Genomic DNA, 27059 nt, shown 5'->3' on the forward strand with positions numbered 1-27059 from the left:
AGTGAGAGGCAGTTTAAAGGAGTCCTGCATCCTGAGGGTAGGAAACACTTTACGGGAGTTCTGTAGCATGGGAGTAGTCTTACGCACTATGCGGGGTTTCAGTAGTCTGGGTAAAAGAGAAGCAGCTTCCAGGATTTCTGTACATTGGAAGTAGTGAGAGGCAGTTTACAGGAGTTCTGCATCCTGAGGGTAGGAAACACTTTATGGGAGTTCTGTAGCATGGGAGTAGTCTTACGCACTATGCGGGTTTTCAGTAGTCTGAGTAAAAGAGAAGCAGCTTACAGGATTTCTGTACATTGGAATTAGTGAGAGGCAGTTTACAGGAGTTCTGCATCCTGAGTGTAGGAAACACTTTACGGGAGTTCTGTAGCTTGGGTGTAGTCTTACGCAACTATGCAGGTTTTCAGTAGTCTGAGTAAAAGAGAAGCAGCTTACAGGATTTCTGTACATTGGAAGTAGTGAGAGGCAGTTTACAGGAGTTTTGAATCCAGTGTAGGAAACACTTTACGAGAGTTCTGTAGCATGGGAGTAGTCTTACGCACTGTGCGGGTTTTCAGTAGTCCGAGTTAAAGAGAAGCAGCTTACAGGATTTCTGTACATTGGAAGTAGTGAGTGACAGTTTAAAGGAGTCCTTCATCCTGAGGGTAGGAAACACTTTACGGGAGTTCTGTAGCATGGGAGTAATATCACGCACTATGCAGGTTTTCAGTAGTCTGAGTAAAAGAGAAGCATCTCACAGGATTTCTGTACATTGGAAGTAGTTACAGGCAGTTTACAGGAGTTCTGCATCCTGAGTGTAGGAAACACTTTACGGGAGTTCTGTAGCGTGGGATTAGTCTTACGCACTATGCGCGTTTTCAGTAGTCTGAGTAAAAGAGAAGCAGCTTACAGGATTTCTGTACATTGGAAGTAGTGAGAGGCAGTTTACAGGTGTTCTGAATCCTGAGTGTAGGAAACACTTTACGGGAGTTCTGTAGCTTGAGAGTAGTCTTACGCACTATGCGGGTTTTCAGTAGTCTGAGTAAAAGAGAAGCAGCTTACAGGATTTCTGTACATTGGAAGTAGTGAGAGGCAGTTTACAGGAGTTCTGCGTCCTGAGTGTAGGAATCACTTTACGGGTGTTCTGTCGCATGGGAGAATTCTTACTTTGTATGCGGGTTTTCAGCAGTCTGAGTAAAAGAGAAGCAGCTTACAGGATTTCTGTACATTTGAAGTAGTGAGAGGCAGTTTAAAGGAGTTCTGCATCCTGAGTGTAAGAAACACTTTACGCGAGTTCTGTAGCATGGGAGTAGTCTTACGCACTATGCGGGTTTTCAGTAGTCTGAGTAAAAGAGAAGCAGCTTCCAGGATTTCTGTACATTGGAAGTAGTGAGAGGCAGTTTACAGGAGTTCTGCATCCTGAGTATACGAAACACTTTACGGAAGTTCAGTAGCATGGTTGTAGTCTTACGCACTATGCAGGTTTTCAGTAGTCTGAGTAAAAGAGAAGCAGCTTACAGGATTTCTGTACATTGGAAGTAGTGAGAGGCAGTTTACAGGAGTTCTGCATCCTGAGTGTAGGAAACACTTTACGGGAGTTCTGTAGCATGGGAGTAGTCTTACGCACTATGAGGGTTTTCAGTAGTCAGAGTAAAAGAGAAGCAGCTTACAGGATTTCTGAACATTGGAAGTAGTGAGAGTCAGTTTACAGGAGTTCTGCATCCTGAGTGTAGGAAACACTTTACGGGAGTTCTGTAGCATGTGAGAATGCTTACTCACTATGCGGGTTTCAACAGTCTGATTAAAAGAGAAGCAGCTTACAGGATTTCTGTACATTGGAAGTAGTGAGAGGCAGTTTACAGGAGTTCTGCCTCCTGAGGTTAGGAAACACTTTACGGGAGTTCTGTAGCATGGAAGTAGTCTTACGCACTATGCGGGTTTTCAGTAGTCTGAGTAAAAGAGAAGCAGCTTACAGGATTTCTGTACATTGGAAGTAGTGAGAGGCAGTTTACAGGAGTTTTGAATCCAGTGTAGGAAACACTTTACGAGAGTTCTGTAGCATGGGAGTAGTCTTACGCACTGTGCGGGTTTTCAGTAGTCTGAGTAAAAGAGAAGCAGCTTACAGGATTTCTGTACATTGGAAGTAGTGAGTGACAGTTTAAAGGAGTCCTTCATCCCGAGGGTAGGAAACACTTTACGGGAGTTCTGTAGCATGGGAGTAATATCACGCACTATGCGGGTTTTCAGTAGTCTGAGTAAAAGAGAAGCAGCTTACAGGATTTCTGTACATTGGAAGTAGTGAGAGGCAGTTTACAGGAGTTCTGCATCCTGAGTGTAGGAAACACTTTACGGGAGTTCTGTAGCGTGGGATTAGTCTTAAGCACTATGCGCGTTTTCAGTAGTCTGAGTAAAAGAGAAGCAGCTTACAGGATTTCTGTACATTGGAAGTAGTGAGAGGCAGTTTACAGGTGTTCTGCATCCTGAGTGTAGGAAACACTTTACGGGAGTTCTGTAGCTTGAGAGTAGTCTTACGCACTATGCGGGTTTTCAGTAGTCTGAGTAAAAGAGAAGCAGCTTACAGGATTTCTGTACATTGGAAGTAGTGAGAGGCAGTTTACAGGAGTTCTGCGTCCTGAGTGTAGGAATCACTTTACGGGTGTTCTGTCGCATGGGAGAATTCTTACTTTGTATGCGGGTTTTCAGCAGTCTGAGTAAAAGAGAAGCAGCTTACAGGATTTCTGTACATTTGAAGTAGTGAGAGGCAGTTTAAAGGAGTTCTGCATCCTGAGTGTAAGAAACACTTTACGGGAGTTCTGTAGCATGGGAGTAGTCTTACGCACTATGCGGGTTTTCAGTAGTCTGAGTAAAAGAGAAGCAGCTTCCAGGATTTCTGTACATTGGAAGTAGTGAGAGGCAGTTTACAGGAGTTCTGCATCCTGAGTATACGAAACACTTTACGGAAGTTCAGTAGCATGGTTGTAGTCTTACGCACTATGCAGGTTTTCAGTAGTCTGAGTAAAAGAGAAGCAGCTTACAGGATTTCTGTACATTGGAAGTAGTGAGAGGCAGTTTACAGGAGTTCTGCATCCTGAGTGTAGGAAACACTTTACGGGAGTTCTGTAGCATGGGAGTAGTCTTACGCACTATGAGGGTTTTCAGTAGTCAGAGTAAAAGAGAAGCAGCTTACAGGATTTCTGTACATTGGAAGTAGTGAGAGTCAGTTTACAGGAGTTCTGCATCCTGAGTGTAGGAAACACTTTACGGGAGTTCTGTAGCATGGGAGAATGCTTACTCACTATCCGGGTTTCAACAGTCTGAGTAAAAGAGAAGCAGCTTACAGGATTTCTGTACATTGGAAGTAGTGAGAGGCAGTTTAAAGGAGTTCTGCAACCTGAGGGTAGGAAACACTTTACGGGAGTTCTGTAGCATGGGAGTAGTTTTACGCACTATACGGGGTTTCAGTAGTCTGAGTAAAAGAGAAGCAGCTTACAGGATTTCTGTACATTGGAAGTAGTGAGAGGCAGTTTACAGGAGTTCTGCATCCTGAGGGTAGAAAACACTTTACGGGAGTTCTCTAGCATGGGTGTAGTCTTACGCTCTATGCGGGATTTCAGTAGTCTGAGTAAAAGAGAAGCAGCTTACAGGATTTCTGTACATTGGAAGTAGTGAGAGGCAGTTTACACTAGTTCTGTCTTCCGAGGGTAGGAAACACTCTACGGGAGTTCTGTAGCATGGGAGTATTCTTACGCACTATGCGGGTTTTCAGTAGTCTGAGTAAAAGAGAAGCAGCTTACAGGATTTCTGTACATTGGAAGTAGTGAGAGGCAGTTTACAGGAGTTCTGCATCCTGAGTGTAGGAAACACTATACGGGAGTTCCGTAGCATGGGAGAATTCTTCCTCTTTATGCGGGTTTTCAGTAGTCTGAGTAAAAGAGAAGCAGCTTACAGGATTTCTGTACATTGGAAGTAGTGAGAGGCAGTTTACAGGAGTAATGCATCTGAGTGTAGGAAACACTTTACGGGAGTTCTGTAGCATGGGAGTAGTCTTACGCACTATACGGGTTTTCAGTAATCTGAGTAAAAGAGAAGCAGCTTACAGGATTTCTGTACATTGGAAGTAGTGAGCAGCAGTTTCCAGGAGTTCTGCATCCTGAGTGTAGGAAACACTTTACGGGGTTCTGTAGCATGGGAGTAGTCTTACGCACTATGCGGGTTTTCAGTAGTCTGAGTAAAAGAGAAGCAGCTTGCAGGATTTCTGTACATTGGAAGTAGTGAGAGGCAGTTTACAGGAGTTCTGTATCCTGAGTGTAGGAAACACTTTACGGGAGTTCTGTAGCATGGGAGTAGTCTTACTCAATATGCGAATTTTCAGTAGTCTGAGTAAAAGAGAAGCAGCTTACAGGATTTCTGTACATTGTAAGTAGTGAGAGGCAGTTTAAAGGAGTCCTGCATCCTGAGGGTAGGAAACACTTTACGGGAGTTCTGTAGCATGGGAGTAGTCTTACGCACTATGCGGGGTTTCAGTAGTCTGAGTAAAAGAGAAGCAGCTTCCAGGATTTCTGTACATTGGAAGTAGTGAGAGGCAGTTTACAGGAGTTCTGCATCCTGAGGGTAGGAAACACTTTATGGGAGTTCTGTAGCATGGGAGTAGTCTTACGCACTATGCGGGTTTTCAGTAGTCTGAGTAAAAGAGAAGCAGCTTACAGGATTTCTGTACATTGGAATTAGTGAGAGGCAGTTTACAGGAGTTCTGCATCCTGAGTGTAGGAAACACTTTACGGGAGTTCTGTAGCTTGGGTGTAGTCTTACGCAACTATGCAGGTTTTCAGTAGTCTGAGTAAAAGAGAAGCAGCTTACAGGATTTCTGTACATTGGAAGTAGTGAGAGGCAGTTTACAGGAGTTTTGAATCCAGTGTAGGAAACACTTTACGAGAGTTCTGTAGCATGGGAGTAGTCTTACGCACTGTGCGGGTTTTCAGTAGTCTGAGTAAAAGAGAAGCAGCTTACAGGATTTCTGTACATTGGAAGTAGTGAGTGACAGTTTAAAGGAGTCCTTCATCCCGAGGGTAGGAAACACTTTACGGGAGTTCTGTAGCATGGGAGTAATATCACGCACTATGCGGGTTTTCAGTAGTCTGAGTAAAAGAGAAGCAGCTCACAGGATTTCTGTACATTGGAAGTAGTGACAGGCAGTTTACAGGAGTTCTGCATCCTGAGTGTAGGAAACACTTTACGGGAGTTCTGTAGCGTGGGATTAGTCTTACGCACTATGCGCGTTTTCAGTAGTCTGAGTAAAAGAGAAGCAGCTTACAGGATTTCTGTACATTGGAAGTAGTGAGAGGCAGTTTACAGGTGTTCTGCATCCTGAGTGTAGGAAACACTTTACGGGAGTTCTGTAGCTTGAGAGTAGTCTTACGCACTATGCGGGTTTTCAGTAGTGTGAGTAAAAGAGAAGCAGCTTACAGGATTTCTGTACATTGGAAGTAGTGAGAGGCAGTTTACAGGAGTTCTGCGTCCTGAGTGTAGCAATCACTTTACGGGTGTTCTGTCGCATGGGAGAATTCTTACTTTGTATGCGGGTTTTCAGCAGTCTGAGTAAAAGAGAAGCAGCTTACAGGATTTCTGTACATTTGAAGTAGTGAGAGGCAGTTTAAAGGAGTTCTGCATCCTGAGTGTAAGAAACACTTTACGGGAGTTCTGTAGCATGGGAGTAGTCTTACGCACTATGCGGGTTTTCAGTAGTCTGAGTAAAAGAGAAGCAGCTTCCAGGATTTCTGTACATTGGAAGTAGTGAGAGGCAGTTTACAGGAGTTCTGCATCCTGAGTATACGAAACACTTTACGGAAGTTCAGTAGCATGGTTGTAGTCTTACGCACTATGCAGGTTTTCAGAAGTCTGAGTAAAAGAGAAGCAGCTTACAGGATTTCTGTACATTGGAAGTAGTGAGAGGCAGTTTACAGGAGTTCTGCATCCTGAGTGTAGGAAACACTTTACGGGAGTTCTGTAGCATGGGAGTAGTCTTACGCACTATGAGGGTTTTCAGTAGTCAGAGTAAAAGAGAAGCAGCTTACAGGATTTCTGAACATTGGAAGTAGTGAGAGTCAGTTTACAGGAGTTCTGCATCCTGAGTGTAGGAAACACTTTACGGGAGTTCTGTAGCATGGGAGAATGCTTACTCACTATGCGGGTTTCAACAGTCTGATTAAAAGAGAAGCAGCTTACAGGATTTCTGTACATTGGAAGTAGTGAGAGGCAGTTTACAGGAGTTCTGCCTCCTGAGGTTAGGAAACACTTTACGGGAGTTCTGTAGCATGGAAGTAGTCTTACGCACTATGCGGGTTTTCAGTAGTCTGAGTAAAAGAGAAGCAGCTTACAGGATTTCTGTACATTGGAAGTAGTGAGAGGCAGTTTACAGGAGTTTTGAATCCAGTGTAGGAAACACTTTACGAGAGTTCTGTAGCATGGGAGTAGTCTTACGCACTGTGCGGGTTTTCAGTAGTCTGAGTAAAAGAGAAGCAGCTTACAGGATTTCTGTACATTGGAAGTAGTGAGTGACAGTTTAAAGGAGTCCTTCATCCCGAGGGTAGGAAACACTTTACGGGAGTTCTGTAGCATGGGAGTAATATCACGCACTATGCGGGTTTTCAGTAGTCTGAGTAAAAGAGAAGCAGCTTACAGGATTTCTGTACATTGGAAGTAGTGACAGGCAGTTTACAGGAGTTCTGCATCCTGAGTGTAGGAAACACTTTACGGGAGTTCTGTAGCGTGGGATTAGTCTTAAGCACTATGCGCGTTTTCAGTAGTCTGAGTAAAAGAGAAGCAGCTTACAGGATTTCTGTACATTGGAAGTAGTGAGAGGCAGTTTACAGGTGTTCTGCATCCTGAGTGTAGGAAACACTTTACGGGAGTTCTGTAGCTTGAGAGTAGTCTTACGCACTATGCGGGTTTTCAGTAGTCTGAGTAAAAGAGAAGCAGCTTACAGGATTTCTGTACATTGGAAGTAGTGAGAGGCAGTTTACAGGAGTTCTGCGTCCTGAGTGTAGGAATCACTTTACGGGTGTTCTGTCGCATGGGAGAATTCTTACTCTTTATGCGGGTTTTCAGTAGTCTGAGTAAAAGAGAAGCAGCTTACAGGATTTCTGTACATTGGAAGTAGTGAGAGGCAGTTTAAAGCAGTCCTGCATCCTGAGGGTAGTAAACACTTTACGGGAGTTCTGTAGCATGGGAGTAGTCTTACGCACTATGCGGGTTTTCAGTCTTCTGAGTAAAAGAGAAGCAGCTTACAGGATTTCTGTACATTGGAAGTAGTGAGCTGCAGTTTACAGGAGTTCTGCATTCTGAGGGTAGCAAACACTTTACGGGAGTTCTGTAGCATGGGAGTAGTCTTAACCACTATGCGGGTTTTCAGTAGTCTGAGTAAAAGAGAAGCCGCTTCCAGGATTTCAGTACATTGGAAGTAGTGAGAGGCAGTTTAAAGGAGTCCTGCATCCTTAAAGTAGGAAACACTTTACGGGAGTTCTGTAGCATGGGAGTAGTCTTACGCACTATGCGGGTTTTCAGTAGTCCGAGTTAAAGAGAAGCAGCTTACAGGATTTCTGTACATTGGAAGTAGTGAGAGGCAGTTTACAGGAGTTCTGCATCCTGAGGGTAGAAAACACTTCACGGGAGTTCTGTAGCATGAGTGTAGTCTTACGCTCTATGCAGGATTTCAGTAGTCTGAGTAAAAGAGAAGCAGCTTACAGGATTTCTGTACATTGGAAGTAGTGAGGGACAGTTTACAGGAGTTCTGCATCCTGAGGGTAGAAAACACTTCACAGGAGTTCTGTAGCATGAGTGTAGTCTTACGCTCTATGCAGGATTTCAGTAGTCTGAGTAAAAGAGAAGCAGCTTACAGGATTTCTGTACATTGGAAGTAGTTAGAGGCAGTTTACACTAGTTCTGTCTCCCGAGGGTAGGAAACACTTTACGGGAGTTCTGTAGCATGGGAGTATTCTTACGCACTATACGGGGATTCAGTAGTCTGAGTAAAAGAGAAGCAGCTTGCAGGATTTCTGTACATTGGCAGTAGTGAGAGGCAGTTTACAGGAGTTCTGCATCCTGAGTGTAGGAAACACTTTACGGGAGTTTTGTAGCATGGGAGTAGTCTTACGCACTATGCGGGTTTTCAGTAGTCTGAGTAAAAGAGAAGCAGCTTACAGGATTTCTGTACATTGTAAGTAGTGAGAGGCAGTTTAAAGGAGTCCTGCATCCTGAGGGTAGGAAACACTTTACGGGAGTTCTGTAGCATGGGAGTAGTCTTACGCACTATGCGGGGTTTCAGTAGTCTGAGTAAAAGAGAAGCAGCTTCCAGGATTTCTGTACATTGGAAGTAGTGAGAGGCAGTTTACAGGAGTTCTGCATCCTGAGGGTAGGAAACACTTTATGGGAGTTCTGTAGCATGGGAGTAGTCTTACGCACTATGCGGGTTTTCAGTAGTCTGAGTAAAAGAGAAGCAGCTTACCGGATTTCTGTACATTGGAATTAGTGAGAGGCAGTTTACAGGAGTTCTGCATCCTGAGTGTAGGAAACACTTTACGGGAGTTCTGTAGCTTGGGTGTAGTCTTACGCAACTATGCAGGTTTTCAGTAGTCTGAGTAAAAGAGAAGCAGCTTACAGGATTTCTGTACATTGGAAGTAGTGAGAGGCAGTTTACAGGAGTTTTGAATCCAGTGTAGGAAACACTTTACGAGAGTTCTGTAGCATGGGAGTAGTCTTACGCACTGTGCGGGTTTTCAGTAGTCCGAGTTAAAGAGAAGCAGCTTACAGGATTTCTGTACATTGGAAGTAGTGAGTGACAGTTTAAAGGAGTCCTTCATCCCGAGGGTAGGAAACACTTTACGGGAGTTCTGTAGCATGGGAGTAATATCACGCACTATGCGGGTTTTCAGTAGTCTGAGTAAAAGAGAAGCAGCTCACAGGATTTCTGTACATTGGAAGTAGTGACAGGCAGTTTACAGGAGTTCTGCATCCTGAGTGTAGGAAACACTTTACGAGAGTTCTGTAGCATGGGAGTAGTCTTACGCACTGTGCGAGTTTTCAGTAGTCCGAGTTAAAGAGAAGCAGCTTACAGGATTTCTGTACATTGGAAGTAGTGAGAGGCAGTTTACAGGAGTTCTGCATCCTGAGGGTAGGAAACACTTTACGGGAGTTCTGTAGCATGGGAGTAGTCTTACGCACTATGCGGGTTTTCAGTAGTCTGAGTAAAAGAGAAGCAGCTTACAGGATTTCTGTACATTGGAAGTAGTGAGAGGCAGTTTACAGGTGTTCTGCATCCTGAGTGTAGGAAACACTTTACGGGAGTTCTGTAGCTTGAGAGTAGTCTTACGCACTATGCGGGTTTTCAGTAGTCTGAGTAAAAGAGAAGCAGCTTACAGGATTTCTGTACATTGGAAGTAGTGAGAGGCAGTTTACAGGAGTTCTGCATCCTGAGTGTAGGAATCACTTTACGGGTGTTCTGTCGCATGGGAGAATTCTTACTTTGTATGCGGGTTTTCAGCAGTCTGAGTAAAAGAGAAGCAGCTTACAGGATTTCTGTACATTTGAAGTAGTGAGAGGCAGTTTAAAGGAGTTCTGCATCCTGAGTGTAAGAAACACTTTACGGGAGTTCTGTAGCATGGGAGTAGTCTTACGCACTATGCGGGTTTTCAGTAGTCTGAGTAAAAGAGAAGCAGCTTCCAGGATTTCTGTACATTGGAAGTAGTGAGAGGCAGTTTACAGGAGTTCTGCATCCTGAGTATACGAAACACTTTACGGAAGTTCAGTAGCATGGTTGTAGTCTTACGCACTATGCAGGTTTTCAGTAGTCTGAGTAAAAGAGAAGCAGCTTACAGGATTTCTGTACATTGGAAGTAGTGAGAGGCAGTTTACAGGAGTTCTGCATCCTGAGTGTAGGAAACACTTTACGGGAGTTCTGTAGCATGGGAGTAGTCTTACGCACTATGAGGGTTTTCAGTAGTCAGAGTAAAAGAGAAGCAGCTTACAGGATTTCTGAACATTGGAAGTAGTGAGAGTCAGTTTACAGGAGTTCTGCATCCTGAGTGTAGGAAACACTTTACGGGAGTTCTGTAGCATGTGAGAATGCTTACTCACTATGCGGGTTTCAACAGTCTGATTAAAAGAGAAGCAGCTTACAGGATTTCTGTACATTGGAAGTAGTGAGAGGCAGTTTACAGGAGTTCTGCCTCCTGAGGTTAGGAAACACTTTACGGGAGTTCTGTAGCATGGAAGTAGTCTTACGCACTATGCGGGTTTTCAGTAGTCTGAGTAAAAGAGAAGCAGCTTACAGGATTTCTGTACATTGGAAGTAGTGAGAGGCAGTTTACAGGAGTTTTGAATCCAGTGTAGGAAACACTTTACGAGAGTTCTGTAGCATGGGAGTAGTCTTACGCACTGTGCGGGTTTTCAGTAGTCTGAGTAAAAGAGAAGCAGCTTACAGGATTTCTGTACATTGGAAGTAGTGAGTGACAGTTTAAAGGAGTCCTTCATCCCGAGGGTAGGAAACACTTTACGGGAGTTCTGTAGCATGGGAGTAATATCACGCACTATGCGGGTTTTCAGTAGTCTGAGTAAAAGAGAAGCAGCTTACAGGATTTCTGTACATTGGAAGTAGTGACAGGCAGTTTACAGGAGTTCTGCATCCTGAGTGTAGGAAACACTTTACGGGAGTTCTGTAGCGTGGGATTAGTCTTAAGCATTATGCGCGTTTTCAGTAGTCTGAGTAAAAGAGAAGCAGCTTACAGGATTTCTGTACATTGGAAGTAGTGAGAGGCAGTTTACAGGTGTTCTGCATCCTGAGTGTAGGAAACACTTTACGGGAGTTCTGTAGCTTGAGAGTAGTCTTACGCACTATGCGGGTTTTCAGTAGTCTGAGTAAAAGAGAAGCAGCTTACAGGATTTCTGTACATTGGAAGTAGTGAGAGGCAGTTTACAGGAGTTCTGCGTCCTGAGTGTAGGAATCACTTTACGGGTGTTCTGTCGCATGGGAGAATTCTTACTTTGTATGCGGGTTTTCAGCAGTCTGAGTAAAAGAGAAGCAGCTTACAGGATTTCTGTACATTTGAAGTAGTGAGAGGCAGTTTAAAGGAGTTCTGCATCCTGAGTGTAAGAAACACTTTACGGGAGTTCTGTAGCATGGGAGTAGTCTTACGCACTATGCGGGTTTTCAGTAGTCTGAGTAAAAGAGAAGCAGCTTCCAGGATTTCTGTACATTGGAAGTAGTGAGAGGCAGTTTACAGGAGTTCTGCATCCTGAGTATACGAAACACTTTACGGAAGTTCAGTAGCATGGTTGTAGTCTTACGCACTATGCAGGTTTTCAGTAGTCTGAGTAAAAGAGAAGCAGCTTACAGGATTTCTGTACATTGGAAGTAGTGAGAGGCAGTTTACAGGAGTTCTGCATCCTGAGTGTAGGAAACACTTTACGGGAGTTCTGTAGCATGGGAGTAGTCTTACGCACTATGAGGGTTTTCAGTAGTCAGAGTAAAAGAGAAGCAGCTTACAGGATTTCTGTACATTGGAAGTAGTGAGAGTCAGTTTACAGGAGTTCTGCATCCTGAGTGTAGGAAACACTTTACGGGAGTTCTGTAGCATGGGAGAATGCTTACTCACTATCCGGGTTTCAACAGTCTGAGTAAAAGAGAAGCAGCTTACAGGATTTCTGTACATTGGAAGCAGTGAGAGGCAGTTTACAGGAGTTCTGCCTCCTGAGGTTAGGAAACACTTTACGGGAGTTCTGTAGCATGGAAGTAGTCTTACGCACTATGCGGGTTTTCAGTAGTCTGAGTAAAAGAGAAGCAGCTTACAGGATTTCTGTACATTGGAAGTAGTGAGAGGCAGTTTACAGGAGTTCTGCATCCTGAGTGTAGGAAACACTTTACGGGAGTTCTGTAGCATGGAAGTAGTCTTACGCACTATGTGGGTTTTCAGTAGTCTGAGTAAAAGAGAAGCAGCTTACAGGATTTCTGTACAATGGAAGTAGTGAGAGGCAGTTTACAGGAGTTCTGCATCCTGAGTGTAGGAATCACTTTACGGGTGTTCTGTCGCATGGGAGAATTCTTCCTCTGTAGGCGGGTTTTCAGCAGTCTGAGTAATAGAGAAGCAGCTTACAGGATTTCTGTACATTGGAAGTAGTGAGTGACAGTTTAAAGGAGTCCTGCATCCTGAGGGTAGGAAACACTTTACGGGAGTTCTGTAGCATGGGAGTAGTCTTACGCACTATGCGGGTTTTCAGTAGTCTGAGTAAAAGAGAAGCAGCTTACAGGATTTCTGTACATTGGAAGTAGTGAGAGGCAGTTTAAAGGAGTTCTGCAACCTGAGGGTAGGAAACACTTTACGGGAGTTCTGTAGCATGGGAGTAGTCTTACGCACTATGCGGGTTTTCAGTAGTCTGAGTAAAAGAGAAGCAGCTTACAGGATTTCTGTACATTGGAAGTAGTGAGAGGCAGTTTACAGGAGTTCTGCATCCTGAGTGTAATAAACACTTTATGGGAGTTCTGTAGCATGGGGGTAGTCTTACGCTCTATGCGGGTTTTCAGTAGTCTGATTAAAAGAGAAGCAGCTTACAGGATTTCTGTACATTGGAAGTAGTGAGAGGCAGTTTACACTAGTTCTGCCTCCCGAGGGTAGGAATCACTTTACGGGAGTTCTGTAGCATGGGAGTAATATCACGCACTATGCGGGTTTTCAGTAGTCTGAGTAAAAGAGAAGCAGCTTGCAGGATTTCTGTACATTGGAAGTAGTGAGAGGCAGTTTACAGGAGTTCTGTATCCTGAGTGTAGGAAACACTTTACGGGAGTTCTGTAGCATGGGAGTAGTCTTACTCACTATGCGGGTTTTCAGTAGTCTGAGTAAAAGAGAAGCAGCTTACAGGATTTCTGTACATTGGAAGTAGTGAGAGGCAGTCTACAGGAGTTCTGCATCCTGAGGGTAGGAAACACTTTACGGGAGTTCTGTAGCATGGGAGTAGTCTTACGCACTATGCGGGTTTTCAGTAGTCTGAGTAAAAGAGAAGCAGCTTACAGGATTTCTGTACATTGGAAGTAGTGAGAGGCAGTTTACAGGAGTTCTGCATCCTGAGGGTAGGAAACACTTTACGGGAGTTCTGTAGCATGGGAGTAGTCTTACGCACTATGCGGGTTTTCAGTAGTCTGAGTAAAAGAGAAGCAGCTTACAGGATTTCTGTACATTGGAATTAGTGAGAGGCAGTTTACAGGAGTTCTGCATCCTGAGTGTAGGAAACACTTTACGGGAGTTCTGTAGCTTGGGTGTAGTCTTACGCAACTATGCAGGTTTTCAGTAGTCTGAGTAAAAGAGAAGCAGCTTACAGGATTTCTGTACATTGGAAGTAGTGAGAGGCAGTTTACAGGAGTTTTGAATCCAGTGTAGGAAACACTTTACGAGAGTTCTGTAGCATGGGAGTAATATCACGCACTATGCAGGTTTTCAGTAGTCTGAGTAAAAGAGAAGCAGCTTACAGGATTTCTGTACATTGGAAGTAGTGAGAGGCAGTTTACACTAGTTCTGCCTCCCGAGGGTAGGAAACACTTTATGGGAGTTCTGTAGCATGGGAGTAGTCTTACGCACTATGGGGGTTTTCAGTAGTCTGAGTAAAAGAGAAGCAGCTTACAGGATTTCTGTACATTGGAAGTAGTGAGAGGCAGTTTACAGGAGTTCTGCATCCTGAGTGTAGGAAACACTTTACGGGAGTTCTGTAGCATGGAAGTAGTCTTACGCACTATGCGGGTTTTCAGTAGTCTGAGTAAAAGAGAAGCAGCTTACAGGATTTCTGTACAATGGAAGTAGTGAGAGGCAGTTTACAGGAGTTCTGCATCCTGAGTGTAGGAATCACTTTACGGGTGTTCTGTCGCATGGGAGAATTCTTCCTCTGTATGTGGGTTTTCAGCAGTCTGAGTAATAGAGAAGCAGCTTACAGTATTTCTGTACATTGGAAGTAGTGAGTGAAAGTTTAAAGGAGTCCTTCATCCCGAGGGTAGGAAACACTTTAAGGGAGTTCTGTAGCATGGGAGTAATATCACGCACTATGCGGGTTTTCAGTAGTCTGAGTAAAAGAGAAGCAGCTTACAGGATTTCTGTACATTGGAAGTAGTGACAGGCAGTTTACAGGAGTTCTGCATACAGTATAGGAAACACTTTACGGGAGTTCTGTAGCATGGGAGTAGTCTTACGCACTATGCGGGTTTTCAGTAGTCTGAGTAAAAGAGAAGCAGCTTACAGGATTTCTGTACATTGGAAGTAGTGAGAGGCAGTTTACAGGAGTTCTGCATCCTGAGTGTAGGAAACACTTTACGGGAGTTCTGTAGCATGGGAGTAGTCTTACGCACTATGCGGGTTTTCAGTAGTCTGAGTAAAAGAGAAGCAGCTTACAGGATTTCTGTACATTGGAAGTAGTGAGAGGCAGTTTACAGGAGTTCTGCATCCTGACTGTAGGAAACACTTTACGGGAGTTCTGTAGCATGGGAGTAGTCTTACGCACTATGCGGGTTTTCAGCAGTCTGAGTAAAAGAGAAGCAGCTTACAGGATTTCTGTACATTGGAAGTAGTGAGAGGCAGTTTACAGGTGTACTGCATCCTGAGTGTAGGAAACACTTTACGGGAGTTCTGTAGCATGGGATTAGTCTTACGCATTATGCGGGTTTTTAGTAGTCTGAGCAAAACAGAAGCAGCTTACAGGATTTCTGTATATTGGAAGTAGAAAGGGGCAGTTTACAGGAGTTCTGCATCCTGAGTGTAGGAAACACTTTACGGGAGTTCTGTAGCATGGGAGTAGTCTTACGCACTATGCGGGTTTTCAGTAGTCTGAGTAAAAGAGAAGCAGCTTACAGGATTTCTGTACACTGGAAGTAGTGAGAGGCAATCTACAGGAGTTCTGCATCCTGAGTGTAGAAAACACTTTACGGGAGTTCTGTAGCATGGGTGTAGTCTTACGCTCTATGCGGGATTTCAGTAGTCTGAGTAAAAGAGAAGCAGCTTCCAGGATTTCTGTACATTGGAAGTAGTGAGAGGCAGTTTACAGGAGTAATGCATCTGAGTGTAGGAAACACTTTACGGGAGTTCTGTAGCATGGGAGTAGTCTTACGCACTATACGGGTTTTCAGTATTCTGAGTAAAAGAGAAGCAGCTTACAGGATTTCTGTACATTGGAAGTAGTGAGCAGCAGTTTCCAGGAGTTCTGCATCCTGAGTGTAGGAAACACTTTACGGGGTTCTGTAGCATGGGAGTAGTCTTACGCACTATGCGGGTTTTCAGTAGTCTGAGTAAAAGAGAAGCAGCTTGCAGGATTTCTGTACATTGGAAGTAGTGAGAGGCAGTTTACAGGAGTTCTGTATCCTGAGTGTAGGAAACACTTTACGGGAGTTCTGTAGCATGGGAGTAGTCTTACTCAATATGCGAATTTTCAGTAGTCTGAGTAAAAGAGAAGCAGCTTACAGGATTTCTGTACATTGTAAGTAGTGAGAGGCAGTTTAAAGGAGTCCTGCATCCTGAGGGTAGGAAACACTTTACGGGAGTTCTGTAGCATGGGAGTAGTCTTACGCACTATGCGGGGTTTCAGTAGTCTGAGTAAAAGAGAAGCAGCTTACAGGATTTCTGTACATTGGAAGTAGTGAGAGTCAGTTTACAGGAGTTCTGCATCCTGAGTGTAGGAAACACTTTACGGGAGTTCTGTAGCATGGGAGAATGCTTACTCACTATGCGGGTTTCAACAGTCTGATTAAAAGAGAAGCAGCTTACAGGATTTCTGTACATTGGAAGTAGTGAGAGGCAGTTTACAGGAGTTCTGCCTCCTGAGGTTAGGAAACACTTTACGGGAGTTCTGTAGCATGGAAGTAGTCTTACGCACTATGCGGGTTTTCAGTAGTCTGAGTAAAAGAGAAGCAGCTTACAGGATTTCTGTACATTGGAAGTAGTGAGAGGCAGTTTACAGGAGTTTTGAATCCAGTGTAGGAAACACTTTACGAGAGTTCTGTAGCATGGGAGTAGTCTTATGCACTGTGCGGGTTTTCAGTAGTCTGAGTAAAAGAGAAGCAGCTTACAGGATTTCTGTACATTGGAAGTAGTGAGTGACAGTTTAAAGGAGTCCTTCATCCCGAGGGTAGGAAACACTTTACGGGAGTTCTGTAGCATGGGAGTAATATCACGCACTATGCGGGTTTTCAGTAGTCTGAGTAAAAGAGAAGCAGCTTACAGGATTTCTGTACATTGGAAGTAGTGACAGGCAGTTTACAGGAGTTCTGCATCCTGAGTGTAGGAAACACTTTACGGGAGTTCTGTAGCGTGGGATTAGTCTTAAGCACTATGCGCGTTTTCAGTAGTCTGAGTAAAAGAGAAGCAGCTTACAGGATTTCTGTACATTGGAAGTAGTGAGAGGCAGTTTACAGGTGTTCTGCATCCTGAGTGTAGGAAACACTTTACGGGAGTTCTGTAGCTTGAGAGTAGTCTTACGCACTATGCGGGTTTTCAGTAGTCTGAGTAAAAGAGAAGCAGCTTACAGGATTTCTGTACATTGGAAGTAGTGAGAGGCAGTTTACAGGAGTTCTGCGTCCTGAGTGTAGGAATCACTTTACGGGTGTTCTGTCGCATGGGAGAATTCTTACTTTGTATGCGGGTTTTCAGCAGTCTGAGTAAAAGAGAAGCAGCTTACAGGATTTCTGTACATTTGAAGTAGTGAGAGGCAGTTTAAAGGAGTTCTGCATCCTGAGTGTAAGAAACACTTTACGGGAGTTCTGTAGCATGGGAGTAGTCTTACGCACTATGCGGGTTTTCAGTAGTCTGAGTAAAAGAGAAGCAGCTTCCAGGATTTCTGTACATTGGAAGTAGTGAGAGGCAGTTTACAGGAGTTCTGCATCCTGAGTATACGAAACACTTTACGGAAGTTCAGTAGCATGGTTGTAGTCTTACGCACTATGCGGGTTTTCAGTAGTCTGAGTAAAAGAGAAGCAGCTTACAGGATTTCTGTACATTGGAATTAGTGAGAGGCAGTTTACAGGAGTTCTGCATCCTGAGTGTAGGAAACACTTTACGGGAGTTCTGTAGCTTGGGTGTAGTCTTACGCAACTATGCAGGTTTTCAGTAGTCTGAGTAAAAGAGAAGCAGCTTACAGGATTTCTGTACATTGGAAGTAGTGAGAGGCAGTTTACAGGAGTTTTGAATCCAGTGTAGGAAACACTTTACGAGAGTTCTGTAGCATGGGAGTAATATCACGCACTATGCAGGTTTTCAGTAGTCTGAGTAAAAGAGAAGCAGCTTACAGGATTTCTGTACATTGGAAGTAGTGAGAGGCAGTTTACACTAGTTCTGCCTCCCGAGGGTAGGAAACACTTTATGGGAGTTCTGTAGCATGGGAGTAGTCTTACGCACTATGGGGGTTTTCAGTAGTCTGAGTAAAAGAGAAGCAGCTTACAGGATTTCTGTACATTGGAAGTAGTGAGAGGCAGTTTACAGGAGTTCTGCATCCTGAGTGTAGGAAACACTTTACGGGAGTTCTGTAGCATGGATGTAGTCTTACGCACTATGCGGGTTTTCAGTAGTCTGAGTAAAAGAGAAGCAGCTTACAGGATTTCTGTACAATGGAAGTAGTGAGAGGCAGTTTACAGGAGTTCTGCATCCTGAGTGTAGGAATCACTTTACGGGTGTTCTGTCGCATGGGAGAATTCTTCCTCTGTATGTGGGTTTTCAGCAGTCTGAGTAATAGAGAAGCAGCTTACAGTATTTCTGTACATTGGAAGTAGTGAGTGAAAGTTGAAAGGAGTCCTTCATCCCGAGGGTAGGAAACACTTTAAGGGAGTTCTGTAGCATGGGAGTAGTCTTACGCACTATGCGGGTTTTCAGTAGTCTGAGTAAAAGAGAAGCAGCTTACAGGATTTCTGTACATTGGAAGTAGTGACAGGCAGTTTACAGGAGTTCTGCATACAGTATAGGAAACACTTTACGGGAGTTCTGTAGCATGGGAGTAGTCTTACGCACTATGCGGGTTTTCAGTAGTCTGAGTAAAAGAGAAGCAGCTTACAGGATTTCTGTACATTGGAAGTAGTGAGAGGCAGTTTACAGGAGTTCTGCATCCTGAGTGTAGGAAACACTTTACGGGAGTTCTGTAGCATGGGAGTAGTCTTACGCACTATGCGGGTTTTCAGTAGTCTGAGTAAAAGAGAAGCAGCTTACAGGATTTCTGTACATTGGAAGTAGTGAGAGGCAGTTTACAGGAGTTCTGCATCCTGACTGTAGGAAACACTTTACGGGAGTTCTGTAGCATGGGAGTAGTCTTACGCACTATGCGGGTTTTCAGCAGTCTGAGTAAAAGAGAAGCAGCTTACAGGATTTCTGTACATTGGAAGTAGTGAGAGGCAGTTTACAGGTGTACTGCATCCTGAGTGTAGGAAACACTTTACGGGAGTTCTGTAGCATGGGATTAGTCTTACGCATTATGCGGGTTTTTAGTAGTCTGAGCAAAAGAGAAGCAGCTTACAGGATTTCTGTATATTGGAAGTAGAAAGGGGCAGTTTACAGGAGTTCTGCATCCTGAGTGTAGGAAACACTTTACGGGAGTTCTGTAGCATGGGAGTAGTCTTACGCACTATGCGGGTTTTCAGTAGTCTGAGTAAAAGAGAAGCAGCTTACAGGATTTCTGTACACTGGAAGTAGTGAGAGGCAGTCTACAGGAGTTCTGCATCCTGAGTGTAGAAAACACTTTACGGGAGTTCTGTAGCATGGGTGTAGTCTTACGCTCTATGCGGGATTTCAGTAGTCTGAGTAAAAGAGAAGCAGCTTCCAGGATTTCTGTACATTGGAAGTAGTGAGAGGCAGTTTACAGGAGTAATGCATCCTGAGTGTAGGAAACACTTTACGGGGTTCTGTAGCATGGGAGTAGTCTTACGCACTATGCGGGTTTTCAGTAGTCTGAGTAAAAGAGAAGCAGCTTGCAGGATTTCTGTACATTGGAAGTAGTGAGAGGCAGTTTACAGGAGTTCTGTATCCTGAGTGTAGGAAACACTTTACGGGAGTTCTGTAGCATGGGAGTAGTCTTACTCAATATGCGAATTTTCAGTAGTCTGAGTAAAAGAGAAGCAGCTTACAGGATTTCTGTACATTGTAAGTAGTGAGAGGCAGTTTAAAGGAGTCCTGCATCCTGAGGGTAGGAAACACTTTACGGGAGTTCTGTAGCATGGGAGTAGTCTTACGCACTGTGCGGGGTTTCAGTAGTCTGAGTAAAAGAGAAGCAGCTTACAGGATTTCTGTACATTGGAAGTAGTGAGAGGCAGTTTACAGGAGTTCTGCATCCTGAGGGTAGGAAACACTTTATGGGAGTTCTGTAGCATGGGAGTAGTCTTACGCACTATGCGGGTTTTCAGTAGTCTGAGTAAAAGAGAAGCAGCTTACAGGATTTCTGTACATTGGAATTAGTGAGAGGCAGTTTACAGGAGTTCTGCATCCTGAGTGTAGGAAACACTTTACGGGAGTTCTGTAGCTTGGGTGTAGTCTTACGCAACTATGCAGGTTTTCAGTAGTCTGAGTAAAAGAGAAGCAGCTTACAGGATTTCTGTACATTGGAAGTAGTGAGAGGCAGTTTACAGGAGTTTTGAATCCAGTGTAGGAAACACTTTACGAGAGTTCTGTAGCATGGGAGTAGTCTTACGCACTGTGCGGGTTTTCAGTAGTCTGAGTAAAAGAGAAGCAGCTTACAGGATTTCTGTACATTGGAAGTAGTGAGTGACAGTTTAAAGGAGTCCTTCATCCCGAGGGTAGGAAACACTTTACGGGAGTTCTGTAGCATGGGAGTAATATCACGCACTATGCGGGTTTTCAGTAGTCTGAGTAAAAGAGAAGCAGCTCACAGGATTTCTGTACATTGGAAGTAGTGACAGGCAGTTTACAGGAGTTCTGCATACAGTATAGGAAACACTTTACGGGAGTTCTGTAGCGTGGGATTAGTCTTACGCACTATGCGCGTTTTCAGTAGTCTGAGTAAAAGAGAAGCAGCTTACAGGATTTCTGTACATTGGAAGTAGTGAGAGGCAGTTTACAGGTGTTCTGCATCCTGAGTGTAGGAAACACTTTACGGGAGTTCTGTAGCTTGAGAGTAGTCTTACGCACTATGCGGGTTTTCAGTAGTCTGAGTAAAAGAGAAGCAGCTTACAGGATTTCTGTACATTGGAAGTAGTGAGAGGCAGTTTACAGGAGTTCTGCGTCCTGAGTGTAGGAATCACTTTACGGGTGTTCTGTCGCATGGGAGAATTCTTACTTTGTATGCGGGTTTTCAGCAGTCTGAGTAAAAGAGAAGCAGCTTACAGGATTTCTGTACATTTGAAGTAGTGAGAGGCAGTTTAAAGGAGTTCTGCATCCTGAGTGTAAGAAACACTTTACGGGAGTTCTGTAGCATGGGAGTAGTCTTACGCACTATGCGGGTTTTCAGTAGTCTGAGTAAAAGAGAAGCAGCTTCCAGGATTTCTGTACATTGGAAGTAGTGAGAGGCAGTTTACAGGAGTTCTGCATCCTGAGTATACGAAACACTTTACGGAAGTTCAGTAGCATGGTTGTAGTCTTACGCACTATGCAGGTTTTCAGTAGTCTGAGTAAAAGAGAAGCAGCTTACAGGATTTCTGTACATTGGAAGTAGTGAGAGGCAGTTTACAGGAGTTCTGCATCCTGAGTGTAGGAAACACTTTACGGGAGTTCTGTAGCATGGGAGTAGTCTTACGCACTATGAGGGTTTTCAGTAGTCAGAGTAAAAGAGAAGCAGCTTACAGGATTTCTGAACATTGGAAGTAGTGAGAGTCAGTTTACAGGAGTTCTGCATCCTGAGTGTAGGAAACACTTTACGGGAGTTCTGTAGCATGGGAGAATGCTTACTCACTATGCGGGTTTCAACAGTCTGATTAAAAGAGAAGCAGCTTACAGGATTTCTGTACATTGGAAGTAGTGAGAGGCAGTTTACAGGAGTTCTGCCTCCTGAGGTTAGGAAACACTTTACGGGAGTTCTGTAGCATGGAAGTAGTCTTACGCACTATGCGGGTTTTCAGTAGTCTGAGTAAAAGAGAAGCAGCTTACAGGATTTCTGTACATTGGAAGTAGTGAGAGGCAGTTTACAGGAGTTTTGAATCCAGTGTAGGAAACACTTTATGAGAGTTCTGTAGCATGGGAGTAGTCTTACGCACTGTGCGGGTTTTCAGTAGTCTGAGTAAAAGAGAAGCAGCTTACAGGATTTCTGTACATTGGAAGTAGTGAGTGACAGTTTAAAGGAGTCCTTCATCCCGAGGGTAGGAAACACTTTACGGGAGTTCTGTAGCATGGGAGTAATATCACGCACTATGCGGGTTTTCAGTAGTCTGAGTAAAAGAGAAGCAGCTTACAGGATTTCTGTACATTGGAAGTAGTGACAGGCAGTTTACAGGAGTTCTGCATCCTGAGTGTAGGAAACACTTTACGGGAGTTCTGTAGCGTGGGATTAGTCTTAAGCACTATGCGCGTTTTCAGTAGTCTGAGTAAAAGAGAAGCAGCTTACAAGATTTCTGTACATTGGAAGTAGTGACAGGCAGTTTACAGGAGTTCTGCATACAGTATAGGAAACACTTTACGGGAGTTCTGTAGCATGGGAGTAGTCTTACGCACTATGCGGGTTTTCAGTAGTCTGAGTAAAAGAGAAGCAGCTTACAGGATTTCTGTACATTGGAAGTAGTGAGAGGCAGTTTACAGGAGTTCTGCATCCTGAGTGTAGGAAACACTTTACGGGAGTTCTGTAGCATGGGAGTAGTCTTACGCACTATGCGGGTTTTCAGTAGTCTGAGTAAAAGAGAAGCAGCTTACAGGATTTCTGTACATTGGAAGTAGTGAGAGGCAGTTTACAGGAGTTCTGCATCCTGACTGTAGGAAACACTTTACGGGAGTTCTGTAGCATGGGAGTAGTCTTACGCACTATGCGGGTTTTCAGCAGTCTGAGTAAAAGAGAAGCAGCTTACAGGATTTCTGTACATTGGAAGTAGTGACAGGCAGTTTACAGGTGTACTGCATCCTGAGTGTAGGAAACACTTTACGGGAGTTCTGTAGCATGGGATTAGTCTTACGCATTATGCGGGTTTTTAGTAGTCTGAGCAAAAGAGAAGCAGCTTACAGGATTTCTGTATATATGAAGTAGAAAGGGGCAGTTTACAGGAGTTCTGCATCCTGAGGGTAGGAAACACTTTACGGGAGTTCTGTAGCATGGGAGTAGTCTTACGCACTATGCGGGTTTTCAGTAGTCTGAGTAAAAGAGAAGCAGCTTACAGGATTTCTGTACACTGGAAGTAGTGAGAGGCAGTCTACAGGAGTTCTGCATCCTGAGTGTAGAAAACACTTTACGGGAGTTCTGTAGCATGGGTGTAGTCTTACGCTCTATGCGGGATTTCAGTAGTCTGAGTAAAAGAGAAGCAGCTTCCAGGATTTCTGTACATTGGAAGTAGTGAGAGGCAGTTTACAGGAGTAATGCATCTGAGTGTAGGAAACACTTTACGGGAGTTCTGTAGTTGGGAGTAGTCTTACGCACTATACGGGTTTTCAGTAATCTGAGTAAAAGAGAAGCAGCTTACAGGATTTCTGTACATTGGAAGTAGTGAGCAGCAGTTTCCAGGAGTTCTGCATCCTGAGTGTAGGAAACACTTTACGGGGTTCTGTAGCATGGGAGTAGTCTTACGCACTATGCGGGTTTTCAGTAGTCTGAGTAAAAGAGAAGCAGCTTACAGGATTTCTGTACATTGGAAGTAGTGAGAGGCAGTTTACAGGAGTTCTGCGTCCTGAGTGTAGGAATCACTTTACGGGTGTTCTGTCGCATGGGAGAATTCTTACTTTGTATGCGGGTTTTCAGCAGTCTGAGTAAAAGAGAAGCAGCTTACAGGATTTCTGTACATTTGAAGTAGTGAGAGGCAGTTTAAAGGAGTTCTGCATCCTGAGTGTAAGAAACACTTTACGGGAGTTCTGTAGCATGGGAGTAGTCTTACGCACTATGCGGGTTTTCAGTAGTCTGAGTAAAAGAGAAGCAGCTTCCAGGATTTCTGTACATTGGAAGTAGTGAGAGGCAGTTTACAGGAGTTCTGCATCCTGAGTATACGAAACACTTTACGGAAGTTCAGTAGCATGGTTGTAGTCTTACGCACTATGCAGGTTTTCAGTAGTCTGAGTAAAAGAGAAGCAGCTTACAGGATTTCTGTACATTGGAAGTAGTGAGAGGCAGTTTACAGGAGTTCTGCATCCTGAGTGTAGGAAACACTTTACGGGAGTTCTGTAGCATGGGAGTAGTCTTACGCACTATGAGGGTTTTCAGTAGTCAGAGTAAAAGAGAAGCAGCTTACAGGATTTCTGAACATTGGAAGTAGTGAGAGTCAGTTTACAGGAGTTCTGCATCCTGAGTGTAGGAAACACTTTACGGGAGTTCTGTAGCATGGGAGAATGCTTACTCACTATGCGGGTTTCAACAGTCTGATTAAAAGAGAAGCAGCTTACAGGATTTCTGTACATTGGAAGTAGTGAGAGGCAGTTTACAGGAGTTCTGCCTCCTGAGGTTAGGAAACACTTTACGGGAGTTCTGTAGCATGGAAGTAGTCTTACGCACTATGCGGGTTTTCAGTAGTCTGAGTAAAATAGAAGCAGCTTACAGGATTTCTGTACATTGGAAGTAGTGAGAGGCAGTTTACAGGAGTTTTGAATCCAGTGTAGGAAACACTTTACGAGAGTTCTGTAGCATGGGAGTAGTCTTACGCACTGTGCGGGTTTTCAGTAGTCTGAGTAAAAGAGAAGCAGCTTACAGGATTTCTGTACATTGGAAGTAGTGAGTGACAGTTTAAAGGAGTCCTTCATCCCGAGGGTAGGAAACACTTTACGGGAGTTCTGTAGCATGGGAGTAATATCACGCACTATGCGGGTTTTCAGTAGTCTGAGTAAAAGAGAAGCAGCTTACAGGATTTCTGTACATTGGAAGTAGTGACAGGCAGTTTACAGGAGTTCTGCATCCTGAGTGTAGGAAACACTTTACGGGAGTTCTGTAGCGTGGGATTAGTCTTAAGCACTATGCGCGTTTTCAGTAGTCTGAGTAAAAGAGAAGCAGCTTACAGGATTTCTGTACATTGGAAGTAGTGACAGGCAGTTTACAGGAGTTCTGCATACAGTATAGGAAACACTTTACGGGAGTTCTGTAGCATGGCAGTAGTCTTACGCACTATGCGGGTTTTCAGTAGTCTGAGTAAAAGAGAAGCAGCTTACAGGATTTCTGTACATTGGAAGTAGTGAGAGGCAGTTTACAGGAGTTCTGCATCCTGAGTGTAGGAAACACTTTACGGGAGTTCTGTAGCATGGGAGTAGTCTTACGCACTATGCGGGTTTTCAGTAGTCTGAGTAAAAGAGAAGCAGCTTACAGGATTTCTGTACATTGGAAGTAGTGAGAGGCAGTTTACAGGAGTTCTGCATCCTGACTGTAGGAAACACTTTACGGGAGTTCTGTAGCATGGGAGTAGTCTTACGCACTATGCGGGTTTTCAGCAGTCTGAGTAAAAGAGAAGCAGCTTACAGGATTTCTGTACATTGGAAGTAGTGAGAGGCAGTTTACAGGTGTACTGCATCCTGAGTGTAGGAAACACTTTACGGGAGTTCTGTAGCATGGGATTAGTCTTACGCATTATGCGGGTTTTTAGTAGTCTGAGCAAAAGAGAAGCAGCTTACAGGATTTCTGTATATATGAAGTAGAAAGGGGCAGTTTACAGGAGTTCTGCATCCTGAGTGTAGGAAACACTTTACGGGAGTTCTGTAGCATGGGAGTAGTCTTACGCACTATGCGGGTTTTCAGTAGTCTGAGTAAAAGAGAAGCAGCTTACAGGATTTCTGTACACTGGAAGTAGTGAGAGGCAGTCTACAGGAGTTCTGCATCCTGAGTGTAGAAAACACTTTACGGGAGTTCTGTAGCATGGGTGTAGTCTTACGCTCTATGCGGGATTTCAGTAGTCTGAGTAAAAGAGAAGCAGCTTCCAGGATTTCTGTACATTGGAAGTAGTGAGAGGCAGTTTACAGGAGTAATGCATCTGAGTGTAGGAAACACTTTACGGGAGTTCTGTAGTTGGGAGTAGTCTTACGCACTATACGGGTTTTCAGTAATCTGAGTAAAAGAGAAGCAGCTTACAGGATTTCTGTACATTGGAAGTAGTGAGCAGCAGTTTCCAGGAGTTCTGCATCCTGAGTGTAGGAAACACTTTACGGGGTTCTGTAGCATGGGAGTAGTCTTACGCACTATGCGGGTTTTCAGTAGTCTGAGTAAAAGAGAAGCAGCTTACAGGATTTCTGTACATTGGAAGTAGTGAGTGACAGTTTAAAGGAGTCCTTCATCCCGAGGGTAGGAAACACTTTACGGGAGTTCTGTAGCATGGGAGTAATATCACGCACTATGCGGGTTTTCAGTAGTCTGAGTAAAAGAGAAGCAGCTCACAGGATTTCTGTACATTGGAAGTAGTGACAGGCAGTTTACAGGAGTTCTGCATACAGTATAGGAAACACTTTACGGGAGTTCTGTAGCGTGGGATTAGTCTTACGCACTATGCGCGTTTTCAGTAGTCTGAGTAAAAGAGAAGCAGCTTACAGGATTTCTGTACATTGGAAGTAGTGAGAGGCAGTTTACAGGTGTTCTGCATCCTGAGTGTAGGAAACACTTTACGGGAGTTCTGTAGCTTGAGAGTAGTCTTACGCACTATGCGGGTTTTCAGTAGTCTGAGTAAAAGAGAAGCAGCTTACAGGATTTCTGTACATTGGAAGTAGTGAGAGGCAGTTTACAGGAGTTCTGCGTCCTGAGTGTAGGAATCACTTTACGGGTGTTCTGTCGCATGGGAGAATTCTTACTTTGTATGCGGGTTTTCAGCAGTCTGAGTAAAAGAGAAGCAGCTTACAGGATTTCTGTACATTTGAAGTAGTGAGAGGCAGTTTAAAGGAGTTCTGCATCCTGAGTGTAAGAAACACTTTACGGGAGTTCTGTAGCATGGGAGTAGTCTTACGCACTATGCGGGTTTTCAGTAGTCTGAGTAAAAGAGAAGCAGCTTCCAGGATTTCTGTACATTGGAAGTAGTGAGAGGCAGTTTACAGGAGTTCTGCATCCTGAGTATACGAAACACTTTACGGAAGTTCAGTAGCATGGTTGTAGTCTTACGCACTATGCAGGTTTTCAGTAGTCTGAGTAAAAGAGAAGCAGCTTACAGGATTTCTGTACATTGGAAGTAGTGAGAGGCAGTTTACAGGAGTTCTGCATCCTGAGTGTAGGAAACACTTTACGGGAGTTCTGTAGCATGGGAGTAGTCTTACGCACTATGAGGGTTTTCAGTAGTCAGAGTAAAAGAGAAGCAGCTTACAGGATTTCTGAACATTGGAAGTAGTGAGAGTCAGTTTACAGGAGTTCTGCATCCTGAGTGTAGGAAACACTTTACGGGAGTTCTGTAGCATGGGAGAATGCTTACTCACTATGCGGGTTTCAACAGTCTGATTAAAAGAGAAGCAGCTTACAGGATTTCTGTACATTGGAAGTAGTGAGAGGCAGTTTACAGGAGTTCTGCCTCCTGAGGTTAGGAAACACTTTACGGGAGTTCTGTAGCATGGAAGTAGTCTTACGCACTATGCGGGTTTTCAGTAGTCTGAGTAAAAGAGAAGCAGCTTACAGGATTTCTGTACATTGGAAGTAGTGAGAGGCAGTTTACAGGAGTTTTGAATCCAGTGTAGGAAACACTTTACGAGAGTTCTGTAGCATGGGAGTAGTCTTACGCACTGTGCGGGTTTTCAGTAGTCTGAGTAAAAGAGAAGCAGCTTCCAGGATTTCTGTACATTGGAAGTAGTGAGAGGCAGTTTACAGGAGTAATGCATCTGAGTGTAGGAAACACTTTACGGGAGTTCTGTAGCATGGGAGTAGTCTTACGCACTATACGGGTTTTCAGTAATCTGAGTAAAAGAGAAGCAGCTTACAGGATTTCTGTACATTGGAAGTAGTGAGCAGCAGTTTCCAGGAGTTCTGCATCCTGAGTGTAGGAAACACTTTACGGG

Source organism: Oryctolagus cuniculus, chromosome 8, assembly GCF_964237555.1.
Source record: "Oryctolagus cuniculus chromosome 8, mOryCun1.1, whole genome shotgun sequence".
Taxonomy (NCBI): domain Eukaryota; kingdom Metazoa; phylum Chordata; class Mammalia; order Lagomorpha; family Leporidae; genus Oryctolagus; species Oryctolagus cuniculus.